General features: G+C 38.5%; 1 protein-coding gene across 5 annotated transcripts in view; it reads right to left on the reverse strand.

The window, feature by feature from the left end:
- LOC137236868 (uncharacterized) overlaps positions 1–11,600 on the reverse strand; it is a 1,561,671-nt gene extending 1,550,071 nt beyond the window's left edge. For 4 of the 5 annotated variants that reach the window (XM_067759926.1, XM_067759924.1, XM_067759919.1 and 1 more), the window contains exon 1: positions 11,342–11,600. The gene's annotated coding sequence lies outside the window, so the exon portion shown is untranslated. Of the gene's footprint in view, positions 1–10,360; positions 10,410–11,341 lie in introns of those variants that run through there. The other variant, XM_067759922.1, reaches the window with a different exon arrangement.
- Positions 11,601–21,622: the final 10,022 nt, after the last annotated feature.

Below are 21,622 nucleotides of genomic sequence, written 5' to 3' on the forward strand. Positions count from 1 at the left end.
GCTCTCGAACACGTTTTCGCGAAATGACTAGACCTTAGGAGAAATTGGGAAACGAGAAAACCGAGAGTATAACAGCAGCGCAAGCTAAGGAATCAGTAATCAGTTTGATTTGAACACCCTTTTTTAAACGGTTTTATTTAGCTTGATTTGACGGGCTGGCTGGTTGGCGGATTGGCTGGGTAGTTGGCTTGCTGGCATATAGTTCAGAACACGATGACAATGCATTTATAAGAAAAAAACTCCGATAGGTGGCGCATGGATCGAAATATTTCAAAAAATCGTATTTGTGGTCCGTTTTGGTTCATATTTGGAACACATAATACATACATGAATATAAAGCGACCTGTGAAAAAAATCGCCAGCTAGATGGCGCAAAGATCGAAGTATTCAAAAAATAGTATTTGTGGTCCGAGGTGGTCCATATTTGGAACACATAATACATACATGAATAGAAAGCGACCTATGATGTCCGATTGGGCTCATGTTTCGAACAAATATTACATATAGTCCGGTAGAAGTGACATCAAAATATTTGGGAGTTCGAGGAGGGACAAGCATACGTGGCGCAGAGTCAAGTAAAGTCTTTGGATTGTAGCGAATTGTCAGGAAAGAGTCCGTGTAATAATGAGTCACTTAATGAACTAAATAGAATGAGAAGAACAGGCAATTAAATAAACACTAAAAACTTTAAAATTAAATGATTAAAAAAAAAGTTGTATGTTAAACGGTTTTATTGAAAACAATATTTACATGAAGTAATAATAATACTAAAAGCTAGAAAATAATGAGGTAGGTATAGTGTTAACTATTATAACAGAATATTATACTTTTTACTTTATACTATAATTTTCAAATAATTTTTAATTAAGTTTTCTTTTTTAAAAAATGAAAATTTTGATTACTTCAAAATGATAATTTTATATTATTAGGATTTTAAACTTAAAAATAAATAGAATAATATTTAAAAAATTAAGTTATTTTATTGTATACATATTAACATATGTATAAGTTTGGCGATCCTACCAGCAGTCAAAAGAAAATTGTTATATTTTAACAATTATTGACAGATTTTCCCGTTGGCCTGAACAAATACTATAGTAAAAAATTTTATTCAAAATTATATACCACGATTTGGTATACCATTAAATATTAAAGTAGATCAAGGTTCACAATTTACATCAAAATTTTTTACAAAATTAACTAAACTATTAGGTTCTCATAAAATTCATTCATCTCCTTACCACCCCCGAGCGAATGGCATGATAGAGAGATTTCATCGAACTTTAAAAGCAGACATTATAGCATCAAACGACTCGGTTCATTGGTCTGACATTTTACTCTTCATTCTTCTTGGTTTACGAACTTCTATTAAAAAAGATTTAAAATGTTCATCTGCTGAACTTATTTATGGACAAACACTTAGAATACCTGGTGAATTAATTGTTTCAAATAGTAATAAAAAACATGGTTTTTCTAATGACGCTCTTCACAAAATAAGAGAATATTTTTCACTTGTTCTTTTTAAAGTTTTTCATCATAACAAAGAAAACTTTTTCGTTCCTAACAAATTAGAAAATTGTAAGATTTTGTTAAAGTTCTTTGTAAATCTCATTTAGAATCACCTTATGAAGGACCTTTTAAAGTTATCTCTAAGAAACGTAAAACATTTACAATTCAATACAAAAATGCTATTAAATTTTTTTCGATTGATTTACTTAAATTTAAAAAAATTTTTTTTATTGTATACATTTTACCATAGGTACTAGTCATCATACTCCTCATCAATGTAGGGTGTTGATCAGACAATTAAATAAAAGCGTTGGACGCGTCAAATTTCTATTGATAGTCATATATACCTTATCAAGGAAGCGGCATCTAAAGGGGCCCTAAGGCTTCGGGAGTTGGGCCTTTGGAGGGAGCGTACATACGGGCGCGGCCGTATCCTGTTCAATATTAACGACATCTTGCCAAAAATGGACTACATATGTCCAAGGACAGTCTTCGACACAAACTACAAAATTATCTTCCCCACAAGGAAAGATTGGAAAGACTAAGGAACGGCACAGGAACGCTAATTGGAGTCAATTGGGACACGCCACTCTAACCAACCAACCAACCATATATAAGACCAACTGACCTTAATAAGATTATGCTACGCCTCACATTTTTACAAATTTCACGCGCTCAACTCTTTTATTTAATTGTCTGATCAACGCCCTAAATTGATGAGGAGTATGATGACTAGTACCTAGGACCTACCTATTATTTTCTAGCTTTTAGTATTATTATTATTCCATGTAAGTATTGTTTTCAATTAAATCGTTTAACTAAAATTTTTTTTTAAATTATTCTATTTTTCGTGATATTGAAGTATAATTGTACTACTCCCAAAGTAGACTATATAAATATCATATTGCAATACTGAATATTGGAGTTGAATAATATCCGAAGATTTCGAATATATCTTGGACATGGCAAAGTTAAGTGAATTGAAGATACAGCAACTAAAAAAGGAATTGAAGAACCGAGGATTAAGTACAACCGGCAATAAGACCGAACTCCAAGCAAGGCTACGAGAGATTATGGAGTCGGAAGGAATTAATGTGGACGAGTATGCCTTCCATACTGATAGGGACGAGACATTAACAAAATTGGAAGAGAAGACCGGAAGTCCGAATCTAGTCGGAAGCGGTGAGACTAATGCGATATTGGCTTTGTTATCACAAATATTGGCAAAAATGGAAACCCAGGAACACGCATAACAGATATAAAATAAATAAAAAAAAAAATGTAAGGCGCGATAACCTCCGAAGAGATCTAAGGCCTAGCTTCTCTTCCAATTTGCGTCGTGCTCCTCTTGATTTTTCCCTACAAATTGGCCGGACGGAACCTACATGTTTTATGCCGACTCCGAACGGCATCTGCAAGGCAGATGAGTTTTCACTAAGAGCTTTTCATGGCAGAAATCCAATCGGAGCGCTTGCCAGACACTGCCGAGGGGCGACCCCGCTTAGAAAAATTTTCTTCTAATTGAAAAATCTTATTTCTAAAATTTTGATGTTGCTTTGCCCGGGAGTTGTGACAGATATGTCATCACAAATATCCACAAATAAGTCATCCCAACTGGAATCGCATATGGCATCCCCACTGGAATCACAGGAGGCACGACAAGAAGCACGTTTTTCAGAAATGTCGTAACAAATAGCATCCAGGATTGGAGCACAGGAGGCACGTATATCCGAAATCCCGGCACAAATTTCAGCGTAGATATCATCTCAGATCTCTACATAACTTGAAGAGCAGGAAGTCCGTATATCATCTGATCTGGAAGAGCGCATGGAAAAGAAACTAACCCAGTTTCATGGCGGTTTCAGTGGCCGACCGGAAAAATCGATGCCGAGGTAGATGCTTTAAGAGGTCGTATACAGGAGCTACAACTAAATCGCCCAGCTGTTTCAGCAAGCAATCCGAAGGCAAAAACTCCATCTTTTCACGGCTCTGTTTCTTTCCAGGTATTTAAGCTTCAATTTGAGAAGACGTAAGCAGTGAACAACTTGAAAGCTGAGGATATAGTTGTTGCACTGTTTGTGGCAATGAAAGCGCCTGCAGCTGAAAACTTACAGACTATTCCAGAGTAGAGCGGAAAAGTTATCAAGCATTGACGACCGCTGTCGAGAGATGTTACGGAAGGGAGCATAAGAAACAGATATACCAAATTGCATTACAAAACCGTTACCAAAAAGAGAATGAGATTTTGCAGGAGCTTGCGCCGGATGTCAAAAGCTGGCCCATCGTACCCGTGGAATACACCGAGAGGGTTAAATCCAGAGCTTTATAAATGGCATACGGGACGTGGAAACGAAGCGATCTACATACGCAAACCCAAAGCCAGCATTTTTTGAAACAGTATCCCATGCACTGACTTAGGAAACTGCCTCACTTTTGAGTAAACCAGCTTACAAATCCTGTGGAAGTAGAAAGACCACAGTGGTTAGATGCAATTTTGTAAGCTTTAAAGGGAACGCAACAGAAGAATAATGAAAGAGTTACCAAATGCTTCAAATGCGGGAAGCCAGGTCATATTCAACGCCATTGCGGTCTTGACCCTAGTGGTCCACAACATGGGTGATCTTAAATGCAATGCTGGAGGAGATGAGCAAGAGCGAGCCAGATGTAGAGATCGAGAAATGCAGAGAATGATTATGCAATACAAGAACAAGGATGTACCATTTAACTACAGTTTTGAGATAGGGTTCAGCAGTAAACGAGTGCTGGCGGAGGAATGAAACGAATGGAAAACACAAATCAATACCGGATGTACCTGCGGGAAGAACACTGGCATTGACAAACCGAAATAGACGCAATAAGACGAAGGAGAGAATTTCGCAGAAAGAATGCAAGGGTGGTTTCAAGCCAGGGCGCACTATTGTTGTGAAACGTCAGAACGATACTGATTATGCAAAGCCAATCTGTCAAGCTCAAGCTCTTCGAAGTAGTCCAGTGATGAAGTGGCCCAGAAGGTTTCATGTGGTCATACCAAATCGTTCCCGAGATGGTACCGGATATGTATTCGGCAAAGGACTATCAACAAGGATAACACTCCCCAAGGCCTTCGGGGAGAGTCCTTATCGCTACAGCAACAACAACAACCTCCGAGAAAGTCGAAGTGTTATTGTTATTTCGCTTTGGATTATCTCTTTCTTCCTTGGTTGGCACTTCGCCACTTTTTACGTCTTCCCATTGGCTTGCAGCTTTCGATGTAGTTGCTAAGAGGCGAGTACAAGACGAAGGGCGGTTGGTCACGTGTTACATTGTTACATCTTTCAAACCAATTTGCCCCTACATACGTAGATCCAACATCCAGCAATGTTTTTGATATTACATTTAGCCCTGAACGTGATATATCAAGGTATGATTGGATGGTTCTTGCTAGACCATCCTTCTCTGACCATGTGTATATCAGCTTCGGGTCAATGAACTGGACGAAATTCCAGAAGCATGTAGAAACAAAACTGCGACAACCCAAAGAGGTTGCCAATGTGAAAGAACTGAAATCCAATGATTTCCTAAAAGAAATGCTAAAGCTAGCAAAGAACGCGGAAAGCGAAGCGCAGCGGGAGGAGTATAAGGATTTATTGAGGATTTATTGAGGATCTACAAGCGTGAAATTTTCAGGCAGAAGAGGGTCTCATAAAAACTTTCAATGGCAGGGAAGATCGTTCATATGTATCCCAAAGGTTACAGGCTCTTTAGCTTTACAATATTTTTGTTCAAAACTTTTGAGAGGCTGATAGATGAGTACATAAAGTATAACGTGGATGAAAAACTGCTCATCCCAACACAACATACGTACACCAAAGGCAAGTCGGTAGACAATGCACTGCAAAGGGAAGGAATAATCATAGAGAAAGCCATGGAATACAAACAGTATGCTCTAGGACTCTTCTTAGACATTTCCGGGGCGTTCGACAATGTTTCTAATCATGGATGGTCTTAACTACATTAAAATACATCCAGCCAAAACCAGATAGATCGGCTGCATGTTAAATTGCAGGAAGATTGGTTCCCTCATAAATTCAGAAAACGAAAATTCAGAAACTTTTTATGGCAGAAATACACGCGGAGCGCTTGCCAAACACTGCCGAGGGGCGACCCCGCTTAGAAAAATGTTTTTCTAATTGAAAAACCTTATTTCTAAAATTTTGATGTTGCTTTGCCCGGGGTGCGAACCCAGGGCATACGGTGTGGTAGGCGGAGCACGCTACCATCACACCACGGTGGCCGTTATGTATGTATGTATTATGTGTTCAGAATATGAGCCAAATCGGACCACAAATACGATTTTTTAATATGTCGATCCTTTCGCCACCTAGCAGCGATTTTTTTTTCATAGGTCGCTTTGTATTCATGTATGTATTATGTGTTCCAAATATGAACCAAGTCAGACCACAAATACGATTTTTTGAAATACTAGCAGACCCGGCAGACGTTGTTCTGCCCTAAATTTGGTATATCTGCATACATTTTAATAAGCTTTTTCCGTCTAACTCTGCCCTCGCCCCTCTACCCTTTTTCCTAATCTTTGTATTCACTCCTCCCTCCGTATTTTTCGCTTCATCTATCTCCATCTTCGTCTCATTCTATCTCTTTCTCAGTCTCCTTCTCTCTTTTCCTTCTCTCAAGTTTTTCTCATTTTTCTTCAAATCTTATTGCCAGTCCCAGAGGGTGGTATGTATTTATTTCCAGTCCCATTCCGAGTCTCAGTCCCAGTCCCACTCCGAGTCTCAGTCTCAGCCCTTGTCCTAATCCCAGTCCCAGTCCGTCTCTGGTCTACTTCCCGGAAAAAAGCATCGTAAATACTAATATAGGCAAATTTATATACCAAATTTCCGGCAAATCGAATAGGACGTATGTAAATAGGTATGTGGGTATTATTAATTCATGTCTTTATTTCGGCTTCGCATGCATATTTATCAGTTTTGCTAGGTTGATGCGACTAAATCAAATATCACAATGAAAATTACTTAAAAGCTCTCAGCAACAGCTTTCATTTGATATCCAAAATACACACACATTCTAGTGGTATCCGGGCCCATGTTTTGGCCTATATCTCGAGACCCTAGTTACCAATAGGTATGAAAACTACCCTGTAGTAAAGCACTTATCAACAGTTTTCATTTGATATCCATATTGTATAAAAATTGTCTCAGGATATCCGGTTCCACGTTTGGCCTATATCTCGAGACCCTAGTCATCCAGCGGTATAAATTACTCTGCACAAAAGCACACATCAACAGCTTCAATTTGATACCCACAATGTAAAAACGCATCCTAGTGTTACCCTGATCCACGTTTTGGCCTATATCTTGAGACCCTAGTCACCAATAGGTATGAAAACTACCCTGTATTAAAGCACTCATCAACAGCTTTCATTTGATATCCATATTGTATAAACACATTCTAGGGGTGCCCGGGTCCACGTTTTGGCCTATATCTCGAGACACTAGTCACCAATAGGTATGAAAACTATCCTGTACTAAAGCACTCATCAACAGCTTTCATTTGATATCCACATTGTATAAACACATTCTAGGGGTACCCGGGTCCACGTTTTGGCCTACATCTCGAGACCCTATTCACCAATAGGTATGAAAACTACCCTGTACTAAAGCACTCATCAATAGCTTTCATTTGATATTCATACTGTATAAACACATTCTAGGGGTGCCCGGATCTACGTTTTGGCCTATATCTCGAGACCCTAGTCACCCAGGGGTATAGATTTCGATCCTATCGGAGTTTTTTTTTTATTATTGCATTGTCATCGGGTTCTGAACTATATTCCAAGTTTCAAGCTTGTAGCTTATCGGGAAGATACTTAAATTTCAATTACAAAATTCGTGCCAGCCAGCCTGTCAAGTCAAGGAAAATAAAACCGTTTGAAAACGAACAGGCAATAACAGAAACAAACCTGCAGCAATTTTCAGCTGGAGGCGAGCCATATCGGAAACGTGAGATAAAATGTAAAAAATTCGTGTTTTTAATATTGTAAATTCATTCGAAAATGATAAACGCGAAAAGATTTACTTAATTACATGCTTGCTATTGCACACAATTTAAAATTTTAGATTGTACTCCTTTTTTTATACATAATTCTTTCCAAATAAATAAGCTTTTCTGAATTTGAGAAAAGTTTTATGTTTTTTCTGTCGTCTGATTATTTTCTGAATTTTGACTTATGAATTTTGCTTTGTGTAATTTGACTTCTGAATTTTCACTTCTGAATTTTGACTTCTGAATTTTGACTTCTGCAATTTGACTTCTGAAATTTGACTTCTGAAATTAGACTTCTGAGATTTGACTTCTGAGTTTCGAACTCTGAATTTTGTCTTTCTGAAAAAAGGGTTCTGACTAATGTTTGCTGAAAAATTTTGTTTCTGAATTTTTGTTTTCTGAATTTATGGGAGGAACCAGGAAGATTATATCACAATGGTGATTGTATGAGGCCCAGAAATCAGTGGACAGGGCAACGCCGCAGGGGAGGAGAGAGTGAAGAAGGCCTCGAGCGCACTGTATGCATGTAAAAGAATTTTGGGGTATACGTGAAGTTTATCGCCCTCTCTTTCTCATTGGGTATTTACACAGATTGTAAGCCCTATCCTATACTATGGAGTTTTTGTATGGTGGACAGCCACACAAAAAGAACCTGCCTCAAAAATTAGAGGGGAATGCAGGCTATCAATGCTTGGCATTACGGGAGCCCTCAAAACAACCCCGATGTCTGCACTGTATGCTATTCTGCACATTCCACCTGTTGACCTGGTAGCAAACAACAGCTTGAGCGCAGACCACACGGTCATAGTCGTATAGCGTCATCAATTAACGGACGAACAGACTACCTAATTCCCTACCTGCGCTTCGAGGGGGCTCTTAAAGCCACAATAGAAGTGGATGGTTGGCGAAATGAGGCACAAGTGGCAGAAGAGGGGATACATATGTATACAGATGGTTCCAAAGTAGTGGAAGGAGTAGGGTCTGCGGTATACTGTGCTGATCCGGAAATAAACACAGATGGCAGACCACTGCAGCGTTTTTCAAGCGGAAGTTTTAGCCGTAACCAAAGCAGTACAAACTGGAAGAGAATAGCTTAAACTGCAGCCGTGTTAATTTTATATTGAAAGCGAAGCAGCAATTAATGCAATAATCTCGTATAGCAAATCATCTAAAAGTGTGTTAGAGTGTAAACAATCTCTGGAAAGAATCGGAGTAGGGAAAAGCATACGTCTATATTGGGTTCCAGGGCATATGGGAATAGATGGGAACGGAAAAGCGGATGAACTAGCTAAACAGGGCGCATTCCTTGAAGCTTGCTCCGTGTAAGTCCCAATTATATTGGGCGAGATTAAGAGAAGGCAAGAGGTGAACATGGTCGACCAAGCGGGAAAGGCGTGGGTCCCAGCGCGGGGCTGTGTGTAGGTCTTACAACCTTAGACTAACAAAGTTGTTTCCATCATTAAAAAGAGAGGACTGTAGTTACAAAGTTGTTCATATAAAGTTTTAGCATTGTCGCTTGATAAAATACGGAAATATCGCTTTAAATATTGAATTATCATAGAATTATATGCTATTTAAAAGAATGTTTGATATATAAAAGTGGGCATGATAACATACCTATCACCCCCATTTTAAGCAGGAGTATTATTAGCAGCCAGAAGAAGTATTATGTTCAATTTCATCACAATATATTTCTTTGAATCAAAGTTACGGCAAACAAATAATTTTAAAAAATTTTAAGTTAAACGGTTTTATTGAAGGCACTTACATTAAGTAATAATAATACTAAAAGCTAGAAAATAATCAGGTAGGTCCCAGGTGCTAGTCATCACACTCCTCATCAATCTAGGGCGTTTATCAGACAATTAAATAAAAGTGTTGGGCGCGTAAAATTTCTATCGATAGTCATAAGTAAGACCAACTGAACTTTAATCAAGTTATAATACGCCGCACATTTTTAGAAATTTCACGCGCCCAACGCTTTTATTTAATTGTCTGATCAACGCCCTAGATTGATGAGGAATGTGATGTCTATTAACTAGGACCTACCTAATTATTTTCTAGCTTTTAGTATTACTATTACTTAATGTATTGTTTTCAATAAAATCGTTTAACTAAACTTTTTTTTAATTGTTTTATTTTCAAGTTTTTCGTCATTATTTAATTGCCTATTATTTCTCATTCTATTTAGTTAATTTAGTGACTCATTATTACAAGGACTCTTTCCTCACAATTTGTTACAATTTAAGGCCTCAATACATAATCCTTCCAAAGACTTTACTCGACTCGGCGCCACGTATGCTTGTCCCTCCTTGAACTCCAAAGTATTTTGATGTCACTTCTACCAGACTGTATGTAATATTTGTTCCAAATATGAGCCAAATTGGACCACAAACTCGAGTATTTTTAATATCTCGGTCTTTGCGCCACCAGGCGGCGATTTTTTTTCATAAAGCAATTTCTATTTCTGTGTGTAATATATTCCCCAAATATGAGCCTAGTCAGGCCACAAATACGATTTTTTGAATATGTCGATCCTTGCGCCACCTGGCGGAGTTCTTTTTCCTATTGTTGCATTGTCATCGGGTTCTGAACTATATTTCAAGTTTCAAGCTTGTAGCTTATCGGGAAGTTACTGAAATTTTAATTACAAAATTCGTAAAAAATGGGCGGCCGCTACACTGAGTCAAGCTAAATAACCCCAAAAAACATGTGAAGATGACTCCTCTGATGGGTAGGCTGGCAGATACCTGATGAATGGATGAGCAAAGCTAACTAAAATTTTGTTTTGGAAAACCACACTTACGATACAGCTATATTCGCGAAGATACTCAAGGTCATTACTAAAAATTTGTAAGATATTTGTTAAACTAGGTATCCCCGGCAATTAGAAAGAAGTTTTTTTAAGCGAAGTCGCCCATCGGCAGTGATTTGGCAAACACTAGACAGATGCCTTTCGGATTCGGAGTAAGACATGTAGATCTTTCTCTATTATACACTTTATTTTGAACCATGGCATAAAACACAAGACATAGCATTTATGTTGTTGTCTTTTAATTTTTTAACGATTTGCTACCGACAAGATATGGCTTCGAAATTGCAATTGTCCCTATTGCAGACCTCTTCAACGCGTTCTCAACTACTTCAGTCGCTGATGGTTCTGAAATAGTCGCTACCTTTGAGTAATAAATTTAAATTCATATCAATTATCCCGCTTTGCATCCGAATAGCATCAGTTCGTTTTACGATCTGATCGAAATCACAATAGCTCTGAAATGGTAGATCGGATTAGTTACACATGTGAGCTTGCGACAAATAAATCCATAACTTATTAAAATTTTTAGAAATAGTTTGAAAGTTGTATAGTTGTCGTTGGGGTGAAAATGGTTTTTATTTTCAGTACAGGGCATCTATTGGGGCTTATCCGACTACTACAATCTAATATATTTCCGTAAAACTTGATGTGCCGATCTATTCCAAACTTTTAAAAAATTTCACAGTCAATATATTTTGCACATCACAGCCTAAGAAGCTAATTCAACAAACAAACAAAAAACATCTACAATTGTCAAAGATACTCATTTGCATTTACCAGCTTAGATTATATTGCATTTGATTTAAGTTAGGGTTTTAAGGCAAACTATACCGCCTACATCAGTACGGCAACTATATTATACAAGATACAAAATACGGGAAAATACAAAAAAAAAAAACATGTGGTCGTCTGGGTTAGGTTAGGTAATATTTTCATGTAATAAATATTGTAAAAGATTTCTTGAGCATTTACTTTTAATATACATGTAAAGGTGTAAATGCCGCTACTGCGATTATATAAAAAAATTATGGGCACTAGATTTTGTATGTAGTTGCACTCTTCACGTTCACACTGGTAAAATTTTTATTTTATAATGAACAATTTGATATATTCACTTATTTCACAAAGCTTAGTTCCCTTCTTATTGGTTATACAATCCTAAATCATTTAACTCTACTCTCTAATATTCTAGTTATGTATGCCAACGCGCGCTATTCGTTCACCACTATTACCGTTGCTATGAAGCTTTATAATGCACTCCTCGAATACGAATGCGCGCATGCTTTGTTATTGATGGTAAATAAAAGTAGTCGTAACAAATAAGCCTTGCCGTTTGACATGCCCTAAATTACCCAATAGCCTAAAAAAGTCCACAAATATTTGAAAAATTCCCCACAAAAAATTTGCGATTCCCCGAAAACTCTCCACAAATAAAAAGAAGTATTTTGTCGGTTAAGTAACTAGTGAACAAAATAAGTTTAATCTCAGCTTTTTGAGGAACTTTCACATCATTTTTGGGATACCTTTAAATTAAAGCTACAAACTGTTTTGTAGCTTGTTATGCTCGTTATAAAATCCGCAGATAAAAGCCCAATGTATTATATTGTAATTAAATTTATAAAATCGTTTATTAATAATCGACTTGCCAATTAGATGAAAAAATAAGTAATTAAAATTTCTAACATAATTAACAAATAAAAGAAAATCATGGTGGAATAACCAAGTGAAGTAAGCCATCAATTATCTTGCTCTAAATTCTTTGTGTTCTGTCATTCGGCTATCTGAAAATTTTTTAACAATGTTGTCCCCGGAAGTGTGTTGTTTTTTTGCATTTTTCAGGAGTGAAATATGCTACTTTTAGTACTTTTTCACATGAACGTATTAGCTGAATATCGCTGGATCCTTACTAAAACCAATTACAGAGATTCACGTGAGGTCCAACCAAGGAGTTTACCCTTGGGCAGCGCTACCCAAGACTTTCGAGAAATATTATTGTAGCTCATACAAGGAAACCATCAAATTTGCGACATTCTAAATATATTAATAATTGTTACTGTTATCTCTGTTGCCGTTTTTACATAAAAATCAGCCCCAAACATTTAAGGGAATCTTTCTGCTATGAATTGCCATAGGCAATATATGAACCCGGCTCGCTTCGGTACCAGCATCTTCTGGTATTAGCCCGACTGCCGCGGCTACCGTCTATCTCCTGACATATTTTGGGAAATAATAATTTGGTAAAATTAGAAATACATACTAAATTCGCGGAGAGGGCGGAGGCAGCCAGTTCAATTGCCCTGGGGCCCCGACGGTTTTTGGGGGCCCGCATTGAGGGCAAGGCAAAGCAGTATTGACAGTACTCTAACTAGGATTTCATAGATACATACATATTTTGTTGCTACAAAAAATTGTTTTTAAATTGAAAATCACTTAACTAAAATCATAAGCATCCGATCAAACACTTGGGGCATAGTCATAGTCGGAATAAAATGTGATTTTAAGTTAGATAAACGTTTTTGCCACAATTTTATAAGCGCTATTTGTCAAAAATGATTCTACTAACTTAAAATCACATTTTTTTTCGACTTCCCAACGACTTAAGTGGTCGCCGTTTCCTTCATATCATACTCCATACTACTCTAAAAAAACGGAGAAGAAGCGTGATTGGCTCGTTTGGAGTGCAACAAAAGAAGTACTTTTTTGTTTACCATGCCGGTTTTCAGCACAATTTCCGAAAATATCCGATCAGCTTTGACAAAATCTTCAGGTTTTTCTAAAGAAAAAGGTTGGAAGAGGTTACACGACAAAATTCCTGAACATAAAAATAGCCAAAATCATAAAACTTGCTACATAGAGTGGCGCCAATATGAAATGAGGATTCGAAATGCAAGTTCAGTGGATTTTCTCTTAGTGGAAACCCTTAAATGAAGCAGCTCGCTGGAGTGAGATACTTCGCAGAATTCTTGATGTTGTTTTATTTCTTGGAGAAAAAGGATTGGCATTTAGAGGGGATAATTCATTGATCCGAAATCCAAAAAATGTTATCTTTCTTGGTATTTTGGAACTGATCAGCAATTACGACCCCCTATTGCATGAACATTTGGAGAAGGTGAGGGAATCTCAAACGAAAAAGAATCGTCTCCAAGCACATTATTTGTCTGATGGAATACAAAATGAGTTCATAGTAATTAGAAAGATAGAAGCTCGCTGGAGATGTATTACACAGTAATAGTGGATGCAACCCCTGATTCGGCGCATATTGAGCAGACTCTTTTTATATTGCGTTATGTTTTATTAGACAGGGACTCCGGAAAATGGAAAATCTAAGAAAGCTTCTTAGAGTTTGTCGATTGTAACGCAAAGCAGGAGAATCTATCGCTGAGCTGATTCGCAGCACTCTAAAAAAGCACAATATTCCACTGGATGACTGCCGTGGCAAGGGTATGATAATGGCAGTAATATGAGCGGTCATTACAAAGGAGCGCAGAGTCATATCCTGAGAGATAACTCCCTGGCTATATTTGCAGGTTGTGCTTGTCATAGTTTAAATTTTTGTGGAGTGCAAGCTGCTGAATATTGTGCAGAAGTCATCACATTTTTCGGTATTATGCAGAAATTGTATATCTTTAGCGCAAGCCCTCAGAGATGGGAAATTCTCAAGGATAAAACGAATTGCTCCTTGCACAGCATATCACAAACACGATGGTCTGCTCGTGTGGATAGTGTGAAACCTTTCGCAACTCACATACCCCAAATATTGAAAGCTATTGATGAAATCAAGCTTTTGAATCTGAGTTCAAAAACAGTAACGGATTTGAAAGGTATTGAAGCATATATGGGAAATTTGAGTGCATCATCTTAGCCTCCATTTGGCTCAAAGTGCTGAAGGTAATCAACCATGGAAATCTGGTACTGCAGCCTAGAAATGCCACTCTGGACGTGGAAAGAGAAAATATACGTAGCCTGATTGAAGAGTTGAAGAATTTCAGGGATCAATGGTCGATCATACTTCAAGAATGTAAGGTTCTGGCAGGAAGTATAGGAGTTGTGAATACCTTCGCAGAGAAAAGAAGGAAGATAAGAAAGCGCCATTTCGATGAATTACCTAGCGAATCACCTGAGTGTGATTCCGAAACTCAATTAAAACAGCAAGTTTTTTACGTTCTTTTGGACTGCTTGATTGGTAACATGACAAGACGTTTCGAGGCCGTAAATGAAATTGCGATTAAATTTAGTTTTTTGTGGAAGTATCAGGATCTGACGGAAGAAGAGCTCAAGAAAAGCAGCGGCATTCTGCCCGATTTATGGTATCGAGATTGCTACGGGTCTAATAGATGAAATCATTCATCTCAAAGCCATCTACTTAGCAAATTTAGGATGTGATTCGCTGCCAGCATTTAAACTTCTGAAAAAATTTCACGACTTGAAGATGGAAGTATTATTTCCGAACATCTGCATAGCATTAAGAATATTTTGCACACTTCCAGTCAGTGTGGCTGAAAGGCAGCGTTCTTTTAGTCTATTGCCTCGTGTGAAAAAATTGTTTACGTTCTACTATGAGCCAAAATCGCATGACAAGCCTTGGAACATTGGCGTTGGAGTCCAGCCTTGCTCGCAGCATTAGTTTTGAATCGGTAGTTTTCATATTCGCAGACCAAAAAGCACGGAAGGTTTTCCTTGGCTGATTCGAGCTCTTAAAATGTACATATTTAGAAAAAGTTAATGTAAGCAAATCAAATAATGAAATCTAACATTTCATTTATGTACATAAGTGCTCCAGTAAATCTTATTTTATATGAAATAAAACTGACAATGTGAATTGAAAAATTTGTGTATGTTATGTTATTTTTTTTACTGGATTAAGTTTATTTTTTAGGGGGCCCGTAAACGCGAACTGTCCCAGGGACCCGCCTCGGCTCTCTGCGGCCCTGTATGTAAGAAGGACATATGTTTTACCTCCGGCTCCGAACGACAAAGCAGCACTTTCAAGTGAGACTGTAAAACTATTCCTTATTTAAATCCCACGAAAGGCCGTAAAGTTCAACTCAATAACTGACGCACATACATACATATGTACATACTATAAATATGGATGACAACCCTCCCTCTGTCAACTGCAGTTGAAGTTGCGCTCCGGTTTCTTGCATTGAGTATTACTGCTCATCACAATTTAAGTGATTAATTTTTACTTTTTATTCTGAGCTAACAGTAATTTATACACGCACTGGGCCTTAGTATCCCCTTTTCTATTGGCGTTAGGTAGTACTGTTAAGCTGCAAAATAGAGTTTCTTTAATGGACATTTATTTTTCTAATCCTATTTTTTCAAGGCGGGTAAAAATTTGACCTATTAAGGATGCTCCCAGTCCTTTCTGAATTAGTATGTTTATCGTCGGACAAAGCCTTGACAAATGAGTACGTTGTACATTTTTTTTTTATTTTTTTGCTTGTGTAATTTATAACTAATCATTTTATTTAAACATAAGTATTCAGCAAATAATGCAGATACAATAACCAAATTTCATGAGAAGGAAATACTAACCCCTAATTTAAATTTTCGATAGGAGGCGTAGCACTTATCACAAATTTTTCCATTATTATTGGTCTTAAATCAAAAACATTTGAGCTGTCATCACAAGTCTTGGTAAACTGATTAACCCTGTCATAAAAAATGATCATGGAATAAATGCACGAAATCGGGAAAGTGCCACTTTTATATAAAGAATTTTCAAAGGGATCTCAGGCGAATACAATACGCAATATCTTTGCGAAAACCTCTATTCTGTTAATGCTTTTTTGGCGTCTTAAGTGTATTTATAACACGTCAATGAAAAATGAAAAAAAGTTTTGGAAATAGGTGTGGTAAAACCCCTTTTTTGACCAAGCATATTCTCACGTTTTGGGAGCCATAACTCAAAGGCCAGTTGAAGTAGCTTGACAAAATTCGGTACAGATATTTCGCTTATAACCTTTTGCAATAGAAAAGTCGGATACGGATGTGGTAAAGGACCGTTGACGAATATAATAGGCTTTTTCTTTGCAAAAAATAACTTAATATCAATGCTATTTTACTTCTGCAGTATTTATAATAAGAATAAAAATAAATAGATAACACGTAAGGGGGTCTAAGTTCGGGTGTAACCTAACATTACATACTCAGCGTGAACTTTAATAGTACAGTTAATTTCAGATAAATTACTTTTCTACATAACACGTGGCACCGCCACCTAATTTCCTCTTACAATAAAACTTGGTAAGTGAAATATTATTGATACAATACTATTTTTCACTATGATATAGCTTATTATTCTAGTCTACAACCATTTTAAACTTCTTTTGTATAAAAGTAGGCGTGGTCTTTAACCGATCCCATTCATTTTTACTAGAAATATTTCCTGCTATAAGGAAAATATGTTTACCCAATTTTATTACGATATGTTAATTTTTCTTTGAGTCATGGCTCCCAAAACATAGCATTTTCATTCCAAATTTTTATCAATAGTCTCAATATCAATCCACACATAAAATTTCAACATTCCAGGTTTATTATTTACTAAATTATCAGGTTTTTTGCGTTTTCCAAAATGTTATATATATAAAAAGTGGGCGTGGTTATCATGCGATTTCGCGCATTTTCAATACTAATCTATTCTAGGTCCAGATAAGCTCGTGTACTAAATTTGGTGAAGATATCTCAATATTTACTCAAGTTATCGTATTAACGGGCAGACGCATGGACGGACAGAAGGACGGACATGACTCAATCAAATTTTTTTTCGATATTGATGATTTTGATATATCGAAGTCTATATCTATTTCGATTCCTTTATACCTGTACAACCAACCGTTACCCAATCAAAGTTATAATACCCTGTGTACAAGTACAGCTGGGTATAATAAATTATTGTCTGCACACCAACCCGCAAAAGAGTCCTGATTGCAAGTTAGTGCAGTCAGAGCTATTACGGATAGTTAGAAATAGTTTGACATCGTCCGCTAACATCAAATATTTTTCAAATTTGAATTGCTGGGGCAAATCATTTATGAAAATTAAGAATAATAGAGGGCCGCAATGGGTGCCCTGCGGAATACCTGACCAGGCGTTAATAAGCAGAGATAACTTGTCGGATCCAATTGCCACATAGAGCTTCCTGTTCGATTCGTGAAGAATTTCAACAAGTTTCCATTGATTCCATACTTGGCTAACTTGCGCACTAGAATAGTATGATCAACCCTGTCAAATGCTTTCGAGAAGACAGTGTATATGACGTCGAGTTGCTCAGAGTTCTCTAAAACACCCACAATTTGATTAGTAACTAAAGCTAAATTTGTGGAAGTAGACTTACCTGTGAAAAATCCATGCTGGCACTCCACTATAGCTTTGCCTACGTAATCGAACATTTTACGTCGAATGAATGCTATTTTACCTTTAAAGTGCACTTGTAGCAATAAAACAAAAATAATAATGGAAATGAGCGTGTCTTACTTTCTTACTTAATTGCCGCTTAACCGTCTAAACGGTTATGGCCGTCCAACAAGGCGCGCCAGTCGCTCCTTCGTTCCGCCAATCGGCGCCAATTGGTCACACCAAGGGAGTTTAAATCGTTTTCCACCTGATCCTTCCAACGGAGGGGGAGCCGCCCTCTACCTCTGCTTCCATAGGCGGGTTCCGATAGAAAAACTTTCTTGGCCGTAGCATCATCATTCATTCGCATAATATGGCCTAGCCAGCGCAGCCGCTGCGTTTTAATTCGCTGGACTATGTTAATGTCTGCGTATAGCTCGTACAGCTCATCATTAAATCTTCTTCGGTACTCGCCATCGCCAACGCGTAGAGGTCCATAAAGCTTTCGAAGAACTTTTCTCTCGAAAACTCCCAAAGCCGCTTCATCTCCCGTTGTCATGGTCCATGCTTCTGCCCCATACATCAGGACGGGTACGATAAGTAACTTGTAGAGTATGATTTTCGTTCGCCGAGAGAGGACTTTACTTTTCAATTGCCTACCTAGTCCAAAGTGTCATTTATGGGAAAGATTGATTCTTCGCTGGGTTTCAGTGCTGATGTTGTTGCTAGTGTTGATGCTGGTTCCCAAAAAAAACGAAGTATTTTACTATTTCGAAATTATGGCTGCCAACAGTAGCGTGGTTGGCAAGGCGCGTATGCGCTGACTCTTTGCTCGATGACAGCAGGTACTTCGTTTTGTCCTCATTCACCATCAAACCCATCTTTACCGCTTCTATTTCCAGTTTGGAGTAAGCAGAACTAACAGCGCCCGGTGTTCAGGCCGATGATATCAATGTCATCAGCATATGCCAGTAATTGCACGCTTTTATCGTATATTGCTCCAGTGCGGTTAAGTTCTGCAGCTAGTATAGTTTTCTCCAGCATCAAATTAAAGAAATCGCACGATAGGGGGTCACCCTGTCTGAAACCTCGTTTAGTTTCGAACGGCTCGGAGAGGTCTTTCCCAATTCTAACTGAGCTGATGGTGTTGCTCAACGTCATTTTGCATAGCCGTATAAGTTTTGCGGGAAAACCAAATTCAGACATAGCGGCATATAGGCTGTTCATTTTCGTGCTGTCGAAGGCGGCTATAAAGTCGACGAATAGGTGATGTGTGTCGATTCTCTTTTCAAGGTTTTTTCCAAGATTTGGCGCATTGTGAAAGTTTGGTCGATGGTAGATTTACCAGGTCTGAAGCCGCACTGATAGGGTCCAATCAGTCGGTTCACGGTGGGCTTCAATCTTTCGCACAATACACTTGAAAGGACCTTATATGCGATATTAAGAAGGCTGATTCCACGATAGTTGGTGCATTTTGCAGTATCCCCCTTCTTGTGGACTGGGCAAAGAACACTTAGATTCCAACCGTCGGGCATGCACTCGCCCGCCCCTATTTTGCTAAGAAGTTGCTGCATGCGCCTTACCAACTCCTCGCCGCCGTACTTGAATAGCTCCGCAGGCAATCCATCAGCGCCCACGGCCTTGTTGTTTTTCAATCTGGTTATTGCTATTCTAACTTCGTCATAATCGGGCGGGGGGACATATATTCCATCATCATCGATTGCGGGGTCGGGTTCTTCATCACTGCGCGGTGAATTGCTGCCTCCATTTAGGAGAGCAGGGAAGTATTCCCTCCAAAATCTAAGCACTCTCTGGACATCAGTTACAAGGTCGCCGTTTTCGTTTCAACAGGAGTTTGCCCCGGTCTTAAATCCTTCCGTCTGTCGCCGTATTTTTTGGTAAAATTTTCGGGTGTTATTCCTGGCGTCCAGGCGTCTCGCTTTTCAACTCACGATAGCGTTCACACATTCCTCTTGTCACGCACGCTTTTAACGTAGCCGTGTAGGCAGCGTCTTTTCTCTCGGTTGTAACGCTGCATTCTTCATCGTACCAGTTGTTTTTTTGTGGCCGCCGGTAACCAATTTTTTCCTCGGCGGCAGTACGAAGTGCTTTGGAGATATGCTCCCACTGCTCCTGTATTCCTTCAGGATGAGTTGTGCTCCCAGAGAGCAGGTGTGAGAGTCGAGTTGCGAAATCATTGGCAGTCTGTTGTGATTGAAGCTTTCCGACGTCTAGCTTTCCTTGTATTTTTTGTTCCTTGGTTTTATCCGCGTTGAGGCGGGTGCGTATTTTGGCTGCAACGAGATAATGGTCTGAGTCGATGTTAAGTCCTCGGATCGTGCGCACATCTAAAACACTGGAGGCATGCCGTCCGTCTATCACAACGTGATCGATCTGATTGCGAGTATTTCGATCAGGAGGCAGCCATGTAGCTTGATGTATCTTTTTATGCATGAACCTCGTGCTGGATATGACCATGTTTCGAGCACCGGCAAAGTCAATCAGCCTCAGTCCGTTAGGAGAAGTTTCATTGTGTAGGCTGAACTTTCCGACTGTAGGGCCAAAAACACCTTCTTTGCCCACCCTGGCGTTAAAGTCGCCAAGCACGACTTTTATATCATGACGGGGGCAGCGTTCTTATGTGCGTTCTAATTGTTCATAAAAAGTGGCTTTCACCTCATCGTCTTTCTCCTCTGTTGGCGCATGGGCGCAGATGAATGATATATTAAAAAAATTTGCTTTTATTTGGATAGCGGCGAGATGCTCGTCCGCAGGCGTGAACGCCAGCATTTGGCGACAAAGTCTCTCTCCCACCACGAATCCGACGCAGCAACTGCGCTTATTCGTATGGCCACTCCAATATATGTCAAAATTTTTGATCTTCTTTCTTCCTTGCTTCGTCCAACGCATTTCTTGAATGGCGGTGATGTCAGATTTTGCTTTGACGAGGACATCAACCAGCCGGGCATCTGCACCAATCCCATTCAGAGAGCGGACGTTTCAGGTGCATGTCCCCAATTGATTGTCCTTCACACTTTTGCCATGGTCGTCATCAATAGAGAGTGTATTTCTCCGAGGCTTGTTGTTATATTTCATTGGAGTATAGTTTTGCGTGGCGGGTCCCAAGCCCAGCGCACAACCCGCTCAGCGGGGGGAGCGTGTCACCACTCCTTTTTTGAGAAATCACAAGTTTCGCGAGCCAAAATGATGAGAAGAATTGACCTATCGCGAAAAAACTTGATACACTTATTATTTACGCACAGGAATATATATAATAAAAGTATTCTAAGCTGGTAACAACATTATTTTTGCTGGTTATAAAATGGCAAACAACTTTTCGTATTCTGATTGCTGATAAAAACGTCGCCAGCAAATAATGTGGTAACGTCTCGCTACTACGCAGAACTGCACTTGTTTGCCAAATATTTGATTGAACGAAATAAACGAAAAAAGTGTATCCATGTTAATGTACACGAATCTAAAAACAATATTGTAACGAGTTTAGTGCAATTCCGCTTATTTGCAACCTTCTGCTAACGTTCGAATCACTAAGCTGTTGAATAAATAACTCGAATATTCAACAATGCCAAATGGTCTTTATTATACTACTTTCACAATAACAATTCTACTTCTCAACAGACAGCGTGGTTAAATCAAACTGATTACTGCTTATTCAGCTTTAATTCCTTTTATACTCTGTAATGTCTCGTTTGCATACTTCTACGCGTTGCCATTTTTAGAATTTACTACTCGTTTACCAGCTATAAATTTCTCAGCTATAACTACCGATGCACATTGTTATAGCTTTTCGCATAGCCCATGCGCATTTATATGTGAGTGATACTTCCACAGATGATTGCCTGCTTTTGGGAGTATCTCAGATATATGCATTTGTTTGTGCGTTGCTCT

This window comes from Eurosta solidaginis, chromosome 1 (genome assembly GCF_040869045.1).
Source record: "Eurosta solidaginis isolate ZX-2024a chromosome 1, ASM4086904v1, whole genome shotgun sequence".
Classification (NCBI taxonomy): Eukaryota; Metazoa; Arthropoda; class Insecta; order Diptera; family Tephritidae; genus Eurosta; species Eurosta solidaginis.